Raw genomic sequence first — 21,802 nt, forward strand, 5'->3', positions numbered from 1 at the left:
TGCTATTAACTAATTTGCACAAATAACTGATTTGTTTTCAGTTAAAAGCATTCTGTATCTTTACAAATCTTTGTCTGTTTAAAAACTTTCATTTGTGGCTTTCTCTAGTGTTTACTGTCTGTAGGCTATTGTTTTTGTCCCCACCCACCCTCCCAGTTGGTGTCTTGCTGTTATACTTGGTGGCTTTGCAGTTGCCCGCCCCAACTGTAAATATGATCTGTGACACTCCTCCCAGTCTAGTGTCATTAGCTCATTCTACCTAATACAGAGAGAACATTGGATGAGGCCTTCTCTTTCGCGGTTTTCCCTTTCAAAAAAAAAAAAAAAAAAAACATTTTTTTTTTTGCCTGAATCTCCTTGTGTTCTGACTGTGCTTCTCAAACATTTTGGAAATATAGAGTATATTTCAGAACATTTATTATAACTGTAATTGCCTTAATATTGCTACAACTCAAGTGCTCTAGATTGCACTGCATCTGAAGTGTTTGTGTGTTTTAGCTGCTTTTCTGTATATATAGACTTCTCTGTTTTTTTAACTAAATAAGCTCTTCAAAGTTGTTTTATTGCATTCCTGCCTGTATTTCTGAGTTTTTTGCACGTTTAAAGTTTTTTTTTGCTTAGTTTAACTGGTAGGCTACACACTCAAGTTTGCTAGCCGAATTAAAGCATTTAATGTGTTTCTGTACCTAATTTCTGCTACTTTGTTAAAAAAAGAAAAAAAAAAGAGAAAAAAAAGCAAAACAAATCCTTGTTTCCCGCCTTTACTGAAATAGATAGTCCAGTCTTCAGGTATTTCTGATCTCTGGGCTGTGTCATAGTTCCTGTGTTGCCCATATCCTTATTTGGATAGGAGGAAGCTTCTTTGTTCACCAGTGAAAGTGGGGAGCTCTGAGCAGCCTATCTGTCCCTTGAGGAGTGGTTCCAGGCCAGTGACTTGTAGCTTATTGGCCATTTTGGGCCATTTCCTATCTCTTTCTAACCCCCTGCTTTAAAGCCAGCTTTAGCGCGCTTTTGCACTTGTAATTTAAAGTTTGTCCTGTTTGTTGCATTTACCTGTTGAGGCTACACACTCAAGTGCGCTAGCCTGTGTTACATATTTTGCCTTTTCCTGCTGTTTGTTGCAAAAAAAGAAAAAAAATTATCCTTGTTTCCCATCTTTCCTGACCTAGAGTAGTCCAAATACAGGCTTTGCTGTATTCTGGACTTTTGAAATTTCCTGTGTTGCCCATTTCATTTCTTGGATAAAAGGCGGCTTCTTTGTTCACCAGTGGCAGTGGGGAACTTAGAGAAGCCTATCTATCTCTGGATGATTGTTCCCAGCACAAGAATCTTGCAGTGTATTGGCCGTTTTGGGCCAATTTCTAGCTCTTTCAAGTCCCCCTGTATAAAATCCGCTTTGGCTCATTTTTTGTGCTTGTTACTACTTAGTCAAGCTCCTCGTGGTCCTGCAGAGTGGTGCTAGCAGCAGAGAGGCTAAAAGAGTGACTGCTAACCTGATAAAAGTGTTTTTTTTCCTGCTACTACCTGGGCGACTGTCCGATCTAGCTAAACTGCAAGTATTTCTGCTTCTTGAACTCTTATAAACTGTTTAAAGTTGTTTTTGCACCTGCACTTTTAAAGTTTGTCCTGTTTGTTGCATTTACCTGTTGAGGCTACACACTCAAGTGCGCTAGCTTGTGTTATATATTTATTGCATTTTCCTGCTGTTTGTTACAAAAAAGAAAAAAAAAACAAAAAAGTATCCTTGTTTCCTGTCTTTCCTGACCTAGAGTAGTCCAAATACAGGCTTTGCTGTATTCTGGACTTTTGGAAAGTTCCTGTGTTGCCCATTTCCTTTCTTGGATAAAGGGAGGCTTCTTTGTTCACCAGTGGCAGTGGGGAGCTTAGAAGAGCCTATCTATCCCTGGAGCAGTGTTCCCAGCAGAGGTAAATGGTAGTCTATTGGCCGTTTTGGGTAAAAATTTCTAGCTCTTTCAAGTCCCCCTGTATAAAACCCGCTTTGGCATGGTATTTGCACTTGTTACTACTCAGCCAAGCTCCTCATGGTCCTGCGGAGTGGTACTAACAGCAGAGAGGCTAAAAGAGCGACTGCTAACCTGAGAAAAGTGTTTTTTTCCTGCTACTACCTGGGCAACTGTCCGATCTAGCTAAACTGCAAGTATTTCTGCTACTTGAACTGTTTTAAACTGTTTAAAGTTGTTTTTGCGCCTGCACTTTTAAAGTTTGTCCTGTTTGTTGCATATGCCTGTTGAGGCTACACACTCAAGTGCGCTAGCCTGTATTACATATTTATTGCATTTTCCTGCTGTTTGTTGCAAAAAAACCCCCCAAAAAACAAAAAATTATCCTTGTTTCCCATCTTTCCTGACCTAGAGTAGTCCAAATACAGGCTTTGCTGTATTCTAGACTTTTGGAAAGTTCCTGTGTTGCCCATTTCCTTTCTTGGATAAAGGGAGGCTTCTTTGTTCACCAGTGGCAGTGGGGAGCTTAGAGCAGCCTATCTATCCTTGGAGGAGTGTTCCCAGCACAAGAATCTGGTATTCTATTGGCCATTATGGGCCAATTTCTAGCTCTTTTACGTCCCCCTGTATAAAACCCACTTTGGCGTAGCTTTGCGCTATTTTGCCCATAGTGCAGCATCAGGCAGCTCCGCTTAATTGGGTTTAAACCATTCTCGGCTCCACAAAGTCTGCTCTTCACTTTTCCCTTAGAACTGATCTAGTTCTCATAATAAACACCCTATTCCTACTCTAAAGCCTGTCACTTGCTCCCTAAAGCAATTATATAAGTCAGCACTAAAAATTAAAAGCACTACACCCTCACAAACTCCCCTTGAGTACCTTGCTCCTCATTGACCCTTTTTTCAATTATATAGGAATTCTCAGTACAATTCTAGCATGTCCAAAGGTCAGTTGTTAATCTCCTCTCCGGTCCAGCTGGTGAATCTGGGAATCTTGAGGCAATGTTACAACTGCCTCATGTACACAGACAACCCTCTCCTCCTCCCAACAAATTCCAACCCATGTGAGAGATGCAACCATATAGCCAAACTGGAGGCTAAGCTCTCTCAAATCAGTACTGGCGTAACCATTCAGGAGGAGAAGGAAACCACACTCACTACAATTCCAGTCTCACATAGACCTACCACGACAGCAAACCAAACACATAAACACACAAAAACATACTCGGAGGCTCTAAATAAAAATCTGCCTAAACAGCAGAGACCTCCAAAGCAGACACCCAAGTGACCGCTACCCCAAAACAAAACACGTGCAACACATAGCTCACAAAGCCAGTGTGCTGAACAGTCACAGCCCTTAAGGCTAAACAACACACCTGATACACTTGTAATAGGTGACTCTATCGTCAGGCACAGTGATGTTCTGCTCACAAGGCTGAACAAGGAGAAGGTCATGGTAAGCTGCCTGTCGGGCGCTAGGATCCGCCACATAACACAAGCATTCAGGTCACTCCAAGGCAAGTACAAATATGACTCAGTCATTGTCCATGCTGGTGTGAATGACCTGAGACGTACCTCCCTGGACTACATGAAAAGAGACATAGAGGAGCTCTCTGAGCATGTAGCCCAGGCCGGAATGACCCTGACCTTGAGTAGCATCTTACCCTCACCAAGACTGATGCCACAATATGAAGACAAGATGATCAATTTCAACAATTGGCTTAAGTATTGGTGTCATTCAAAGGGGATTCAATGCCTGTCAACCAGGGATGACATGCTCGACAAGCCACGATGCTTCACTAGGGATGGCTTGCACCTGTCACCCCTGGGCTTTTGGATATCGGCAAGGGCTCTTGCCACCCCCATAGTGCCTTTTTTAGGCAAGGCTCAAAAGACAAACCCACCTCCATAGGTATCACAAGGGATAAGAAACTAAGAGTAATGCTACTCAATGCCAGAAGTCTAAACCTCAAGGTGCATGCACTCCAAACTCTCCTTAGCATAGAGAACATCGATATCTGTGCAGTAACAGAAACCTGGTTCAAGGCTCCCGAGAACACCCCAGCACTACCAGGTTATACCTCATACCATGCTTTTCGGCCCCAAAACTTGGACCAAACCACAAAAGCAGGGGGAGTATCAATATTCATCAAAGATACCCACACCTCCAGGTTGGTGGCACAGCACAAAGCATCAGAGACTATCCATGTGCAACTAACAGTGGGTAAAACTGCCTTCCAGTTTATAGCCTGCTACAGACCACCTTCCCAAACCCTGGAACCCCACTCGGCCTTCCTGAGCACACTGGAAAATATGAAGATCTCTCCAAACACCATTATATTGGGCGACTTCAACTACCCAAACATAGACTGGGAGCATTACTCTAGCTCCAACACCCTAGCCCAAATGTTCCTAGAATTTATAAAGTCAAATGCTATGGAACAACTTGTTACCACTCCCACAAGAGTGGAAAACATACTTGACCTGATCATCACCAACATGGGGGCTCTATGCTCCAGACCAGAAGTGTATCCTTCACTGGTAAGATCAGACCATAAACTAATCTCACTGGATATTCACATCCCGACCCCACCCCCTGCCCAGAAAATCACAGTGAAAAACTTCTTTAAAGCAAATTTCACACTCCTCAAAACTGAGGTGGAATCCTCCAAAGCCCCCGGGCTTGTGGAAAATACGTCCCAGATCACAGAATCCTTTATAAACGCATTCTATGAACACCTTCAGGAATGCATGGATCATGCAATCCCAATTAAAACCAACACCCAATCCTCCAAAGGCAGGTGTCCTGTCTGGTGGACCCCAGCCATAAACAAACTATACAATAGAAGGAGGAAGCTACTACATGATAGAGCAAAATCCCAAAAAGGGAAGGCATCTCTGATCAGTATTAGCAAAAAACTATGGGCACTCATAAAATCGTCTAAGGCCAGCTTTGAGAGAAAAATTGCACAGGTCACTAAGGATAATCACAAGGCTTTCTTTAGTTATGTTAGGAACCTGGATGGTTATTCCCAGATATGCTCAGAATTAGTCCAAAATGACAAAAAATACAGCGAACCCGCAGACATTGCCAACATCCTAGCTGACAGGTTCAGCGCAAACTTCTCCCCCCCTTGCCACCAAAAGGGCAAATATCTATCCCAGCAGAGTGCTATCCCCCTGACATCTCAGATGCTCAGGTAAGAGCTGCCCTCTCCAAAGCAAAAAATGCAGCATCAATGGGACCAGACTGTGTCCCGGGCTGCGTCCAACATGAACTCCAAGAAGAGCTAAACTCAAACATAAAACTACTGTTCAATCTCAGCCTTACTACAGGATATGTACCCAAAGGGTGGCGTACAGTAACAGTGGTCCCTCTCCACAAAGGTGGTGCCTCAACAGATCCTGGAAACTATCGCCCCATAAGCCTGACTAGCTTGGTCTGCAAAGCTATGGAAAGGATCATCATAGACCTCATAAATAAAGATATTGGGGACCTACAAACACTGGATCCTACCCAGTTCGGCTTTGTTAAGGGCAGATCCTGCCTCTTAAACCTGGTTGATTTCTTTGAAACAGTCAACAAGGCCATTGATGAGGGGAAGGTGGTCCACACAGCCTACCTGGACCTCACAAAAGCCTTCGATACAATACCCCATTCGGGCATTATAGATAAACTCACCAGCTTAAATATAAACCCCTATGTCACTAGATGGGTTGCAAACTGGCTCAATGACAGAACCCACATGGTTAGAATTACTGGAGCCATGTCAGACTCCAAACCAGTTACAAGTGGCATCTCACAAGGCTCAGTCCTGGGACCTCTCTTGTTCGGTATATATTTCTCGGAGGTACAGGCCAACATGGAAGGACAGTGGCTGACTAAGTTCGCAGATGACTGCAAACTAGGCATCATAATCGACTCTCCAGCCGACACAAGCATCCTACAAAAGGGCCTCATAGAAACAGACAACTGGTGCCAGAGCCATGGCCTCAAGCTAAACACCAAAAAGTGTATAGTCATCCCCTTTGGCAAACACAAAGTGCCACAAATTACCACATATGTGGTAATCCATTAAGTACGGAAGAAGTAATTAGGGACCTGGGGACCAAGTTGATAGCAATCTGTCATTTGAAAACCACGTGGCCAAAGTGGTTAGAAAAACATTTTATATAGCCCACCTAATCATGAAGGGATTCACATCTAGATCAGGGGAGGTAATCGTGCCTCTTTACTCATCCCTCATCAGGCCCATAATTGAGTACAATGCTCCTTTTGGGTTGTACCTTACCAGACACCTGCAGCAACTGGAAAAACCACAAAAGTATCTCACCAAGAGGATCAAAGGGCTCAAACAGATGCCATCTGCTGCCCGGTTAAAGAAACTCCATCTCTACTCAGTGGCATACCGCCTGCTCAGAGGCAATCTGTGCCTGACGTATAAAGCCATGTCCAACCCGGAATTAATGGACATGCTGCACCTCAGAAAATCCACATCCCATTGAGCTATGCGCTCGAGAGACTTGAACCTCAGCACTGAAATAAATAGGACATGCTGGAGGGACAGATTCATAACCCATAGGCTCCCTTCACTCTGGAATAAAATCCCAGTCCAGGTTAGGCAGAGTCCCTCATTGACTCTCTTCAAGAGGAATCATGATGAGTGGATGGGAGATCGTAGGTTTACCCCGGGTATCACTTCTGTGTCACTGTTAGACAGAGGCACAGTATACTAACCTCCAAAAAGGGCATAGCAAAATTAATTTAAAATGGGTGGCGAAAGCCAAACACACTCTGGCTAGGCTTATAAATGCCCTAGGGCAGATAGCCTAGTATGAACCTATGAACCTATGAACCTATGAACAATCTTTTCCTTTTGTATGTGTTTCATACATGGGTAGTATCCCAGGTTATATGCAGTCACAGTTGCATGTTACACCAGCTTCAGTGCACTGGTTGACAGAAATAGTTTAACACATATTGTATCATTATGTTAGTACCCTTAACAGTGCTTTTTCAAGTAAGAGTAAATTGCAGATTGTAGTACTGGAACCATACTCCCCTGCATGCAAAGCTGCACTCTGAGTACTGAATATCTTGTTCTTGGTGTTTGAGCTGTATGTTTATATGTATCTCCAATTGGATATTGATCTGATATGTTGATATTAACTGTAGACTACTTTGTTTTTTGGACATGTCATTGAGGACGATTGCCATGTAGTAATGGCATACCTTTCAGTTTCAGACATCTATCTTTCAAAACATTCATCCTAATGCATAACCTGTTGGCTATCTACTTTCTGTCTGTCCTCTGTACAGATGTGCAGCTGCCAGGTATTGCTGCAGCCATACCACTATGTAGGTGTCCACATTGTGTTGTGCTGTGGGCCTGGACACTGCTGCTAGTTCCGACATATGGGACATTCCTTAATATGGGCCTTGCCCCATTTTCTTGGCTGTGTGAGGGACATTACAGAGGTGGTGGCCTACAGATTCACATACAGTGGGTGGCAATAAGTCACAGGACAGGACATGTGGAGACAACCAACCAACATGGGGGACATATCCCCAAGTTTGTGAATGGATTCTATGTCATCAGTGCTGTTATAAACATGGTGGATTGATAGATTGACAGGGTTTGTGTGGACATGCATTTAGCCTATGATGTCACAACTCACAGTGATATGTCTCTGACATACCTCTCCACTGGCACGCTGTCCACAGACTGGACACATGTCTGCCTGTTATATTTTGTGTGTTCACCAGACAGTTGGTGTCCTTGGTAAATAAATTGTGGATGCTGGGGAATGCAATCAGTAAATACTCACATCTATTGGTATTACAGACATCATATTCCTCATAAAGGATGTTACAACAAACCCAGTGACATCTGCAACTGTCTCAATGTATGACAGCAGTATGTCCAATCTATACCTGTGTTTGTGCCTCTGTTCCAACCTAGTGATATAGGGGTTGATGCCAAGCTTAGTGAGTGGGGAATGTTATCAAAGGCTTGGCCAGATCAATGTAGGCTGTATATGTTACTTTGCCTTCATCCACAGCTCAGGTGACTGATGCCAAGAAGAAGACCAGGTTGAATGAGCAGGTATGACCTACCCTTCACAAAGGTAAACTGTGTGAGATCCTGAGTCTGCAGATTCCCATATCCCTGTTTATTAGGTGCATGATGATGCATTCCATAGCTTCATATAACAGACACATCAGGCAGTTGTGGCGGTATTTCCCAGGGTCTGTAGTTACACTTCATTTGTGGGCCATAGCAGTGCACAATTCAGTAGTGACAAAGGCTGAGGTGAGGCAGGTCACTCTGCAGTTCATGTAGAACACAGCCAGGGATTTTCTCAGGTCTCATATAAGCTGTATTCTTGGCCTTGGACAGTGGTGTTTTAACCTGTGCTTCAGTAATACTGGGTGCCTGACAGTGTACTAGTATTGTGATTGGTCCTTTCGGGGAGTGAGGGGTAATGTTTGCACGCAAGATGCCAGCCAGTATATTTGCATTATTTGTTGGCTCAGTCTGGGAGGCACCATTGTCTAATTGCTCAGAACATATCTTGGTATTGCAATGGAGATTCTTTGCATAACTGTATGAGGCCTTGTGGTTGTCTTTAATATGTGCTCCAATTCTGTTCTCATAGCTAACTTTGTAGTATTTGATGAGGGATCTCAACTATTCATTGAGGCTGATAAGGGTTTATTTCCTGTCTTCGGACTAAACCTTATTCCATATTGGTTCCCTTCTTCTGTTGAACAATTTCTTTATGGCAGGGGACCACCAGACCATCTTCCTTTTTTGGAGGTGAGGGTCCTGGTTGTATTGGGTAAGGCAGTATCCATGCATTTGTGTATGTGTTCATAGTGCATTGCTGTTTGATTCAGCTGTCATGCAACTAGTCTCCATTTGCATGGCTGCCGTGAGGTTAGCCACCTCTAATTTTATGAGGCCATACTTAGATTTGGAAAGGCTTTTCATGGTGGTTACATGTGCATGGAGGGGGGGGTTAGGAGGACTGCGAATTTCCAAAGGTGATTAATTTGTGTTAAGATATAACAAGGGAGAAGTTGACTAGTGATGTAGAGCAACAGTCACCCATGTTAGAAAGGACAAGATTGATGTAATGGGCATGTGCATTGGTACATGAGTAGCTTTCCCAGGTAATGCTGGGGTAGTTGAAGTAAACCAGTATGATAGTGTTAGGTTGGATACTAATATTCTCCAGGGTGTTTATGGAAATGGAGTGTGAGTCTTGGGGCATGTATGGGGAGCTATAGCAGGCTACAACCTGAATCACTGTCTTAACCAATGTCAGCTACACATGTAGGATCTGTAATGTTTAATGTTGGTCTACCACTCTGGAGGTGTGTGCATCTTTTATGAATATGAAAATACCACCACCTTTGGAGCTTCAGTCCATGTTCTGCAGCCAAATGTTGTGGAATTAATTATAGGCTGGTACTGCAGGGGTGGTTTCCGCTGCCTTTAACCAGGTCTCCATTACAGCACAGATGTCATTGTTCTCCATTTTAAGTAATACTTCCAGTGAGTGAATTTCCAGATTTAGAATTCCAGTGTGGAGCAGCATGACCCTCTGACTGCATGCCTTTTATAGTTGTCATATACTTCTGTATATTTATGTATACATGTATTTGCTGCATTTATTACTGCTTGGTAGTAGCCTGATTAAATTATAACTGTTATTCTAAGGCTTTTGGTTTAAGCATTTGGGATTCATACAGTTTGTTTTACATTAGGAAGGTTTGTGGTCTGCACTGTTGTGGCAGGACAGGTAGCTTACATCCTTCTAAGTTGGGAATTGCTGAGTGAAGGCCCATCATCTGCTATTCTAAAAGTGTATTAGTTCTGGCTTAAACACTTGGGCTTCACGCCAGTTATTCTACATTAAGAGGGTTTGTGGTCTGCACTCTTGTGGGAGGAGAGGCTGGATTCTGCCCTTCTGAGCTGGGAATTTCTGGTCACAGCCTTATTGTGCCTGCTTATTTGAACTGTTTCTTTCTGAAATTGGTGTGCCTTGTTGCTGTATCATAGACAGATTCAGGCCTGCTGAATCTAGCTTTGTTTGTATAACTTGAGCACTGATCCAGGCCATCATTTTTTTGGAAAAGATTCCCCTGCACCCTAATAGCAGGAGTGTGCAGTTAGAACTTGTCTAATTGAAGACTGCTGGAACAGGGCTCAGTTTTGAGCTTTATTTCTGGTTAATCGGATAACTTGTTTAAATCAGTTTGTTCATTTTCTGTTGTTTTATATATATAAACACACTTTATTCATCTGCTTTTACTGTATTTGTGTTTCTTCCTACTTTATTACTAGGGGCATTGACTACAACTCTGATCTGTGATATATAACAATAAGTATCCTTTTCTGTGCATTTAAAGTGTTTTTTGATTGTATCTGCTTTATTTTCTGAAAAAAAAATAATATACTTGTTTCCCATCTTTCTAAGCTAGTATAGTCCAGTTTTCAGGTTAGTGCTGAATTCAGGACTATGTTACAAACCTCTGTGTTTGCCCATACCTTACATGGATAGAAGGAAGTTTCTCTGTTCACCTGTGAGAGAGGGGAGCTTTGAGCCGCCTATCAGTCCCTGGAGGAGTGGTTTCAGCTCAGAAATTAGTAGTTTATTGGCCATTTTGGGCTCATTTCTATCTCTTTCATTTCCGTGCTATATATACCGCATTTGCCCAGTTTTGTGCACCGGGCAGCGCCGGTTAGCTAGGGTATAACTATTCGCAGCTCCACAAAGTCTCCACTTCAATTTTTCCCTTGGAACTACACAAACTTTCAACTTAAGCACTCGAGCCATTCATTTCTCAGCCTGGCACATGCTCAAAACTCATAGCAAGCACTTATAAACCCTAGCACTAGACCCCCCTGTACTGTACAGAAGGACAAGGCTCTCTATTCGAACTTACCAGCCATCTAGTAAAACAGTTCACTGTACCTATCCGGGCATGTCCAAAGAGCAGTTTCAGGTGTACTCTCCAGTCCAACTGGTGAATCTGGGCATTTTGAGGCAATGTTACAACTGTCTCATGTACACAGACAACCCACTCCTCCTACCAACAAACAATAATAATGCAAGAGATGCAGCTGTACAGCCAAACTGGAGGCTAAGCTCTCTCAACCAAGACTGGATCAGATAGTCAAGAGGAGAAAGGAAATACTTGAATCACACCACCAGTCTCACATAGACCCATTAAACCAGCACCGGCAAAAAACACACATAAATACATGAAAACATACTCGGAGGCTCTAAATAAAAATCTGCAAAAGCAAGAGAGACCTACAAAGTAAACATCCAAGCAACCTCCACCCCCCAACACAAACCATGAAACAGATACTTCACAAAACCAGTGTGCCATGCTATCATAGCCCTTAAGGCAAAATAACATACCCACCATACTAATAATAGGTGACTCTATAGTCAGGCACACTGACGTCCCACTCACTAGGCTGAATAAGGAGAAGGTTACTGTTAGCTGCCTGTTGGGTGCCAGGATCCACCACATAACACAAGCACCCAGGACACTGCAGAACAAGTACGAAAATTACTCTGTCATTGTTCATGTTGGTGTGAATGACCTGAGCCTTACCTCCCTGGACTACATGAAAAGAGACATGGAAGAGCTCTTTGATCACGTAGCCCAGCCCAGAATGAACCTGAACCTGAATAGCATCCTGCCCTCACCAAGAAATAAAGAAGAAATTCTCGATTTCAACAATTAGCCTAGTTTCTGGTGTCATTCAAAGGGGATCCAGTGTCTGTCCGTCTGGGATGACATGCTCAACAAGCCACGCTACTTCACTAGAGACAGCTTGCACTTGTCACCCTTAGGCTTTTGAATACTGGCCAAGGCTCTTGCCACCCCCATAGTGCCTTTTTTAGGCAAGGCTCAAAAGACAAACCCACCACTGTAAATAGCACAAGTAACAAAAAACTGAGGGTAATGCTACTCAATGCCAGAAGTCTAAACCTCAAAATGCATGCACTCGAGGCACTCCTCAGTATGGAGAAAATCGATATATGTGCAGTAACAGAAACCTGGTTTAAGGCTCCAGAGAGCACCCTAGTACTACCAGGCTACAACTCATACCATACATTTCAGCCACAGAATCCGAACAGAAATACAAAAGGTGGAGGTGTATCCATATTCATCAAGGATACCCACACCTCAGGTTAGTGGCACAGCACGATGCTTCAGAGATCAATCACGTGCAACTAACAATGGGAAAAACTGCAATTCACATTGTAGCTTGCTACAGATCACACACCATGTCCCAGGACCCCCATTCTGCATTTCTGGAAACACTGGGAAACATAAAGGTCCTACCAAACACCCTAATATTGGGTGATTTCAATTACCCAAACTTTAACTGGGAGAACTACTCAAGTACTAACTCCCTTGCCCAACATTTCCAAGAATTTATAAACACGAATGCCCTGGTTTAACTGGTCAACACTCCCAACAGAGGTGACAACATATTGGACCTGGTCATCACCAACATGGTGAGGTCAACCGGAGGTCAACCCCTCGCTGGTTAGATCTGACCATAAACAAATCCATTTGGATACCCTACATTCCACGCCCACCCCCGGACAAGGAAATCACCATGAAAAACTTTTCAAAAGCAAACTTCATATTACTTAAGACTGAGGTGGAAAGCTTCAAAGCCCCCATGCTAAAGAATAACACTGCCCAAGCTACAAAATCCTTTACTAATGCATTCTACAGGCACCTACAAGAATGCATGGATCGTGCTATCCCAAGAAAAACCAAGACTCACTCCTCCAAGAAAAGGAAACCAATCTGGCTGACTACTACCATAAGCAAGCTATACAATAGAAGGAGGAAACTAGTACAGAAAATAATAAAATCACAAGAATCGAGACAACCCTAATCAGTATCAGCAGAAATCTACAATCTCTCATAAAATCATCCAAGGTGAGCTTCAAAAGAAAAATTGCCAAGGACTCCAACGATAACCACAAGACATTCTTTAGCTATGTTAAGAATTTAAGTGGCAATGCTCAGATCTGCTCAGAGTTAGTACAGAATGGCACAAAATACACTGAACCAACTGATATAGCCAACATTCTGGCAGATAGGTTCCGAGAAAACATCAACACCCTCTCACCCCCAAAAGGGCCTATAACCATACCAGAAGAATGTAGATTCCCTGAGATCACAGACACTCAGGTTAAAACAGCCTTCTCAAAAGCCAAAAACAAAGCATCAATGGGACCAGACGGTGTCCCAGGCTGCATCTTACATGAGCTCAAAGATGAACTAACCCCTTACCTAAACACACTGTTCAAACTCAGCCTCTCCATAGGCTACGTACCCATAGAATGGTGCACATCAATGTTTATTCCACTTCACTAAGGTGGAGCCACAACAGACCCCAGGAACTATCGCCTATAAGCCTGACTAGCTTGGTCTGCAAGGCTATGGAGCACATCATCATGGAACTCATTAACAAAGACATTGGGAACCTCCAAACACTGGACCCTACACGGTTCGGCTTTCTTAAGGGTAGATTATGCCTCCTAAACCTGGTGGACTTCTTTGAGACAGTTACCAAGGCTATAGATGAGGGAAAGGTGGTAAACACAGCCCACCTAGACCTCGCAAAGGGCTTTGACACCCATTCTGGTATTATAGACAAGCTCACCAACCTGAACATAAACCCCTATGTCACAAGACGGGCTGCCAACTCGCACATGGACAGAGCCCACATGATGAGAGTTGCCAGAGCTATGTCTGACTCTAAACCGGTTACAATTGGCATTCCTCAGGGCTCAGTCCTAGGACCCCTCCTGTTCGGCATATACTTCTCAGAGGTACAGGCAAGCAAGGGAGGACTCTGGCTGACCAAGTTCACAGACGTCTGCAAACTAGGGCCTATAATGGACTCTCTGGCTGACACAGACATCCTCCAAAAGGGTCTCACTGAGACGGATACCTGGTGTCAAAATCATGGCCTCAAGCTAAATGCCAAAAAGTGCATAGTCATCCCCTTTGGAAAAAACAAAGTACCCACAAACTACCACATAGGTGGTAGTCCCCTAAATATGGAAGACATAATAAGGGATCTGGGGACACAAGTGGATAGTAATCTCACCTTTGATAATCACATTGCCAAAGTGGTTAGAAAATCCTTCTACATGGCCTACCTAATCACAAAAGGGTTTGCATCCAGATCAAAAGAGGTCATTGTGCCCCTCTGCTCATCACTCATCAGACCCATCATAGAGTACAACACTCCATTTGGGATGTACCTTACATGACACCTGCAACAGCTGGAAAGACCACAGAAGTACCTCACTAAGAGGATCAATGGCCTCAAACAGATACTCTATGCAGCTCGATTGAAGAAACTCCAGCTGTATTCGGCTGCATACCGCCTATTCAGAGGTGATCTCTGCGTGACATACAAGGCCATGTCCAACCCAGAATTGATGGATATGCTCCATCTAAAGAAAACCTTATTCCCTCAAGCCACATGCTCTAGGGATCTAAACCTCACCACAACAATAAATAGGATGTGCTGGAGGGATAGATTCATGTCCCAGAGACTTCCCATGCTTTAGAACAAGATTCCAATCTACATTAGGCAGAGCTCCTTACTAACACTCTTCAAAAGAAACCTTGACGAGTGGATGGGAAACAGAAAGTTTGCCCCGGGGATCACTTCAGTGTCTCTGCTGGACAGAGGCACAGGGAACGAATCTAAGAGGGTGGCAAAAGCCAACAAATTATGGCTAGGCTTATAAATGCCTTCAGGCAGATAGCCTAGTACCTACCTATGAACCTATGAACATATTTGTATGTATTTATTCACCTATATATATATATATATATATATATATATATATATATATATATATATATATATATTATGCATAGATTTGACCACATGTATGCATCTCCATTCATATTTACATGTATATATAGACTACCTGACTGATTCTACAGACTCCATTCCATGCTGTTGGATGACTGTACTAACTGATATGTTTGGAATGTCATCACTATTTTGCAGGGCTCAGATGGTGTAATGGTACATTGCTTAGATCATAGTTCACAAGGACCTGGGTCTATATATATATATATATATATATATATATATATATAGATAGATAGATAGATAGATATACATATGTATTATATATATATATATATATATATATATAGATAGATAGATAGATAGATATACATATATAAATACATTTTCCCTACTGTTGAATGACTGTGCTGCATGATATGTTTGTAAAAACATCAAACATGTCTACAGCTCAAATGGGTTAGTGGTAAATTGCTGTGGCTATGGGCTGCAGGATCCTGGGTTCTAGAGTTGTGGAGACTGATTATTTTGTTGCTGGGCAGAACAAGGGCTGTTGGATACAGAACGATTATGGCACATTTAAGTAGTTGTAAGCGGGTTTGCGTGGGTTTGCACAGCAGTAAGCAGTGCTACTTTCCAGTTAAATATGCTTACAGACAGCCTTTAAAGTGCTTAATCTGTGTAGGCATTGCTTAGCACTGGGAAAACAGGTTTATTCCCATTTACTATGGCTTAAAACAGCTTTCTTCTGCTTACCCCCATGCTATTTTTTTAAAAGAAAAGAAAAACGGGGTGATAGCAAAGTGGTGAAAAAGGGGGCTCAAAGAGAGAAAGACAATAGGGGAAAGTAGCTAGGGATGTGCAGGACAGGTGTAGGGAAGGTCCATAGCTGTCCATTTCTTCTACAGCAACAGCTGTGCATATATACTGAATTTGCAGGTATATTTAGACATTCAAACCCCTGAGATAGGGGTGAGGACAACAATAATGTGTTGTTAAGCCAATAAGACCAGATTACATGTGTCCAGTGGACAGGTGTGTGAAATGGACAGCTATGTATGGGGCAAGATTTTTTGGGGGGGAACAGATTGCCCTTTGTTTTTAAGGTGAGAGTGGGATGTTGGGGAAGGATAGTAGATATATTTGTGGAGGTAGGTTGGGTAGGAAGACAGACAAGACAGACAAGACAGCATACAGGGGCAGTATATGACACATGTGGGGTAAACACCTTGGATCGGGAGGGGTGTTTGGAAATCAGAAGCCCATGAGCCCTCAAATGGAAACAGTGAAACTGAGGTCCCCACCCATGGGCAGTCACTACTGCACTTTCACAGCCCCGAAGATTGCTGTGCTGGAGGCCTGAGCAGGAGGGGCAGGCTGCCCCTCTAATTGCACCACATGGCCCTCAAGCTGGCATAGCAGATCTCCAAACTCCTTTTGGAGCTCACTATGCACCAATCCCTGGACCTGGCTTTGGATAATGGTATCCTGTCCACGCCCACTCGCATGGGAGGGATGAGCCCCATCCCCTGAGGCAGTTCCACACAAAGGTGGTGCAGGACCAGCAGACGAGGAGGTCCCAGGGTGGGTCCCAGACTTGCTGGAGCCCAGTGCCATGACCAGATCAGGTGGGAGAGGTGGGTCCACTGGGACCGGCCTTCTCAAACATGCTATGGTGTTGGAGTTTTAGAACATATGTGGGTTAGTAATATTCAACACAATCCAGGATCAGTTATTACAGCATGCATAGATATTCCCATTAACCCAAAACAACAGATATGGAACAGTTGCATAGCAAACAGAACACATGCATATATGGAACCACAGTGGCCATTATAATGGTATGCAGGTTACATTGCTAGCAACAGGCCACCAATGATAGTATTTCAATATGAAACACATTTCAATATTTGTTGAACAATAGGACAGATGCCCAACAGTAGGTTTGGTCTAAAACATACCCATTGGCTTGTGTGTTTAGATTATTGTTGTAGATATGTTGGGGGGGGAGAGATGTCAATTAGCAACTTGTATATCCATGCAGTACTCACAACTTTAATGATCATTGCTCTAATCATTAGTCTACAGGTATTATTACAATAACCTATGGCCTTGGTTTGGGCAGTGGTATTTTTCTACACAGTGTATAATTCAACCTTCTTATAGCTACTTTCTACTTCTTTTACTTGGAAGACCTGTAGGATAATGGTTGTTAACACTACATGACTGTTTCTACACATATTCACAAAATCCTAGCTTAAATTATGCATACAGCTTACTACCACTCCCAGGATTCAAACTATGGCTGTGTCTGCTAAACATACAGCAATTTGTGTTTCATCACAGTGAGCTATTGAGAAACAGCTGCCTCATCCTTCACTGTTTTCTGTCTTTTGGTTGTACAATCTGACCTTGTAATTACAACATTTTCATACAGACATTCCTAGACATATTTTTGATATTGCACAGTGTGGAAAAAGTAGTTAACACAACATTACTATTCAGATATCAGATCTTGGTGCATGCAACATATCAAGCTGTACAATACCAGAGTAAACACAACTAGTCCAAGATTTAGAACTTTATTGCCAGGCAGTTACAGTTTTATTTAAATATGACCTATATGGGATTATTACTGTCATATTGTCTGGTTTATTCAGTAAAAACCATAAACATTTTTATACTGCCAGGTGACATTCTGTTCCTTTATATTTATTTGGTATGACTACTACAAACAGGATTGTTACTCACCAGCCTCACGACGCAGCCTTTGCAACCTAATGGCATGGACTTCCTGGTTCACAACCTGCTCAGCTGGAGCTGTAAAGAAAATAGAGAAACATTTAGGCATACCTTTCCATCACATACACAGGCTTACTGCTATGAATACATACAGACTGCTGGGACAGCACCCCTCTGTCTTGCTTCTTGGACCCACTGTTCCAAGAGCTACCTCTTCCGCCATTTCAAGTTGGCATAGTGGTGTCAGACCTGCTCACCAGTCCGAGGGATACCAGTGGCACTGGTGAGATCATGGGTGAGACTTTCCCAGCCTTCCACTTTGTATTGGGAACCCTGGTGCTGGTCTGCTGCAGTCTCATGTCATGCTTTTTTTACAAGGAGTCCTACCATGACTTTAGACTCCTGTATGCCCCAGAGCTGAGCCTGAAAGTACATGCCCTCCAACACCTACCATACTGCCTTCAGTGGGGAGCTACAACCACTTATGAGCTGTATTCCCACCTGCAGGGTTTAAATACAGCCAATTTCCCACCCATTACCATGATTGGATGGTTTTGAATATGCTGAGCTAAGCTAAGCTGTGGGCAAACCTGCTTAGCTAAGGTTAGCAGTGCTTAAAGGGGCAGGTTCAGCACTACTTACCAATGGGCAAATCCACTTAGCTGGACTACTCATTGCTTAGCATTCATATGTACACAATGCTTACACCTGGTCAGCATAGCAGTGCAATGCTTAACACTGCTTATTTTTTATTTTATTGAACTACCACCTATATGCAATTGATTCATTATTCATTACATATTATACATTTGTTTACCTTCCCTGACATCCCCCAATGTGCTGTAATTACATTTATTCTTGTGTGACTATACTGTATGGGGAACTTGTGTTTATATGGGGGTGTCACTACTTTATTACACTGACACCTCACATCTGGGCCTAATGCACTACTCTGGTAGAGAGCTATAAGTTACTTCCTACATAAATATACAGATAAATTAAAACTGTAATGATTACACATACAAAATTGAAATGGTTTTGGTGAGGCTCGAGCTGTGAATGACTACATGCAAGATATACTCTCTAACCACTACACTATTGCAATAATGCATATGATGGATGTCTATTGCTATTTAACTTGTCATGCCATTTCAGCTGGGCTAAGCATAGCTAAGCAACGGGCACACCCACACAGCTACACTTAAACTTTATTGCACATGCGAAAAAAAAAATATTATTTGTTGCATTTTTTTACTTCATACCCTTCAGAAGATCAATGCTAATGCTAAACCTGTTATTCTATCAACTTTCTAGGTATGTAGGGACAATTGGGCCTTATGGCTTTATCCAGATTATTTACTCTGATGGGTTGAAGGGTGTGCGTTTTATACTTCATACCCTTCCAAAAATTCATGCTAATGCTAAATCTGTTATTCTATCAATGTTCTAGGTCTGTAGGGACAATTGACCCTTATGGCTTTGTCCAGAATTCTTACTCTGATGAGTTGGGAGGTGTAAAGAGTGATCTCGCTCTATTTAAATTGCTGTACGGCAATTCTGGTGTGCAGGGGGCATGTATATTGTGAGAGCACTGCTGTCAGACACACCCCCTGCACTCGTACACAGAACCGTGTTCATATCACAGAACAGCAGCACACCTTCATGAATATACATGGCGTGCTGTCGTGCTGCACAGGAATGGTCCCTTCCATGCAGGAATAAGCTACTACTGCATGAAAGTTTACTGAATCCGGGGGTTGCTGATATCCACTGTGAAATGTTAACTATCACAATTATGACTTTCTACATGCTATGCTAAGATAAAACTTGAGTATAAATGTTTTCCTTGGCATGCTGAAAATGTCTGAATTCATATGGATTACATGTTTCATGATGTTTTGCCTGACTACTGTTTCTGTACATATTGGCTAACCCCTTTACATAGCACATCATTATCCTGCTGCTACACTTATCTGTCTGATACCTATTGTAAACGCTGTTTTGTACAGGTTTTTGCATGGGAGTTGGCACAGAGCAACATAGGGTATGGCTATACTAAGCCAGCACTTCAGTATATGATCATGCATGGACACTTTGCCATCAGCAGCACAAATCAGCTTAGCAGTGCTGTGCTCAAAGACTACAAAAGAAAAAAAAATCAAATAACTATAGTTTTTCTTGCACAATGTTTGCATGTCTGTATTACTGATGTCAAAATATTATCATGATTTCTGAATGCTGTTGACTTAATTCATTCATTTAAAGTAATATGTCTAATAAACAGTGGTAAAAGTTGCACTGTGTTGCCATCCTCTTTAACCTATTCTCACAGAATCAAGCAATGTCATTTAGCAGTGCACTGTCCGACATAAAACTTTTATGTTTGCCTTGCCAATGCACACAGTGCAAGTAAGAGGCAATACAAATTTGCATAAACACCATTGTATCTATTTATTCATAACCATTTTTATTCTGGACAATAATACATCATCACAGGTTGTGACTACATGATACTGAAATAGTTATTCAATGCATGTTGTGTTGGAGTGCTCCTGTGGCACATATATTGAGTACTGGATTTACCTACGTAAAAAGATTGTTCTTTTTTGGGACAGTGTGTGTCCTACATGATGGAAACAACGTCCTTGTCAAAGAAACAGGCATTTTGTAATGCTCAGTGTTGTGTGGACAGTAACATGTGTAGCTCCTTTCTGGCATTGTGAATATATCAGAGTGTTCATATTATATTCATAACTTCTCTGTTAACACTCACATTCAGGTCAGTTATTTGTGACAGCCTCCATTGCTATCTGATGTGACACATGCTGTCAATACAAGGGTCTGGAGAGAGTCTTGTATAACAGGCAGGGGTTTGAATCTGGTGACATCCGTATGGCAGACAAATGTGTTAGAATACAGTGGCTTATACATTATGAAAGGGGCAACTTTTTCAGATATTTTCACTCCAGGTAGGTAATCAGTAGAGCTTATATTATATGATAGTGCTGTACTCCTGTCGAGGGTGTTCTTTTTTACATGACTGATATGCATATGTCTGTGGCACCCATTATTGTTATGCATCTTTCTGATATTTGTTTGGGTATGTGTTTGAAAATGACATGATACACTTGTTTCTTAGGTAATTCCTTGCTCATATGCATTAATTATGCATAAGATAACTATCCCCTGCATTGGATGCCTTCCTCCTGTTTGATACTGTGATTGTTTCCATCACACTACACAGCTTAATGGTAGATGTGTGATTCCATAAGCATTTCTTACTCTATGACATACAGAGAGACCATCAGGCCATTTGATTGGTCCTCTGTTATAAAAAAATTCTGTTGTGTTGTCTCTGTTAAATTGCTGTTATATTACTGTTCTCTGTAATCGCATGTGAGCTTGCCCAGTATTTACTATGTCAGACATGTTTGCATATCAACAATGGCAAAACTGGACTTCTGACATGTCATCTGCTCTGTTTTATCATTGGTCAGTTATGTTATGTTGTTTTTTATTAAATTGGCATGTAGCATTTACATAACCATGCAACACTTGCTTGTCTATTACATGATCATAATCACTTTTCTGTTGGTGCCAGTGTCATTTCTTTGCATAAACATGTCCATTTATGAGTTACTCGAGATTACAGCTGTAAGGTTCTTTTCTTATTGTGTATACATGGTGACATGGATAATACAGTGGAGTTTGCTAAGATAAACTCCCTGTATAAACATCTTTATATGCAATAACTTCTTCTTTTGGCTTTTCCTAGTTAGGAGTCACCACAGCGGATCACCTGTCTGCTCATGATTGGCAGTAGAGTTTTTTACGGAGTCAAGTTGCCAGCCCGGCATCCAACCTTTCACAGAAGGCACACACATGCACGCACTCACACCTAGGGCCAATTTAGAGTGTCCAATCCACCTACAGCATGTCTTTGAGATGTGGGAGGAAACCCACGTGAACATAGGGAGGACATGCAGACTCCGCACAGCAGGCACCCCAGCCAAGGATCGAACCAGAGAACTTCTTGCTGTGAGGCAACAACGCTAACCACTGCACCACCGTGGCCGCCCATCTTTATATGCAATAACTACATTATATGAATTCACCCATTAAAGTATTTTCTGCCCTTAAGTATTATCTCAAGCTAGCATTTAATTAACATGCATCTCGTATTTTCACGTCCCTTTGTTACACTGCAGCC

This window comes from Protopterus annectens, chromosome 3.part1 (genome assembly GCF_019279795.1).
Source record: "Protopterus annectens isolate FY-2018-M chromosome 3.part1, PAN1.0, whole genome shotgun sequence".
NCBI classification, from domain to species: Eukaryota; Metazoa; Chordata; order Ceratodontiformes; family Protopteridae; genus Protopterus; species Protopterus annectens.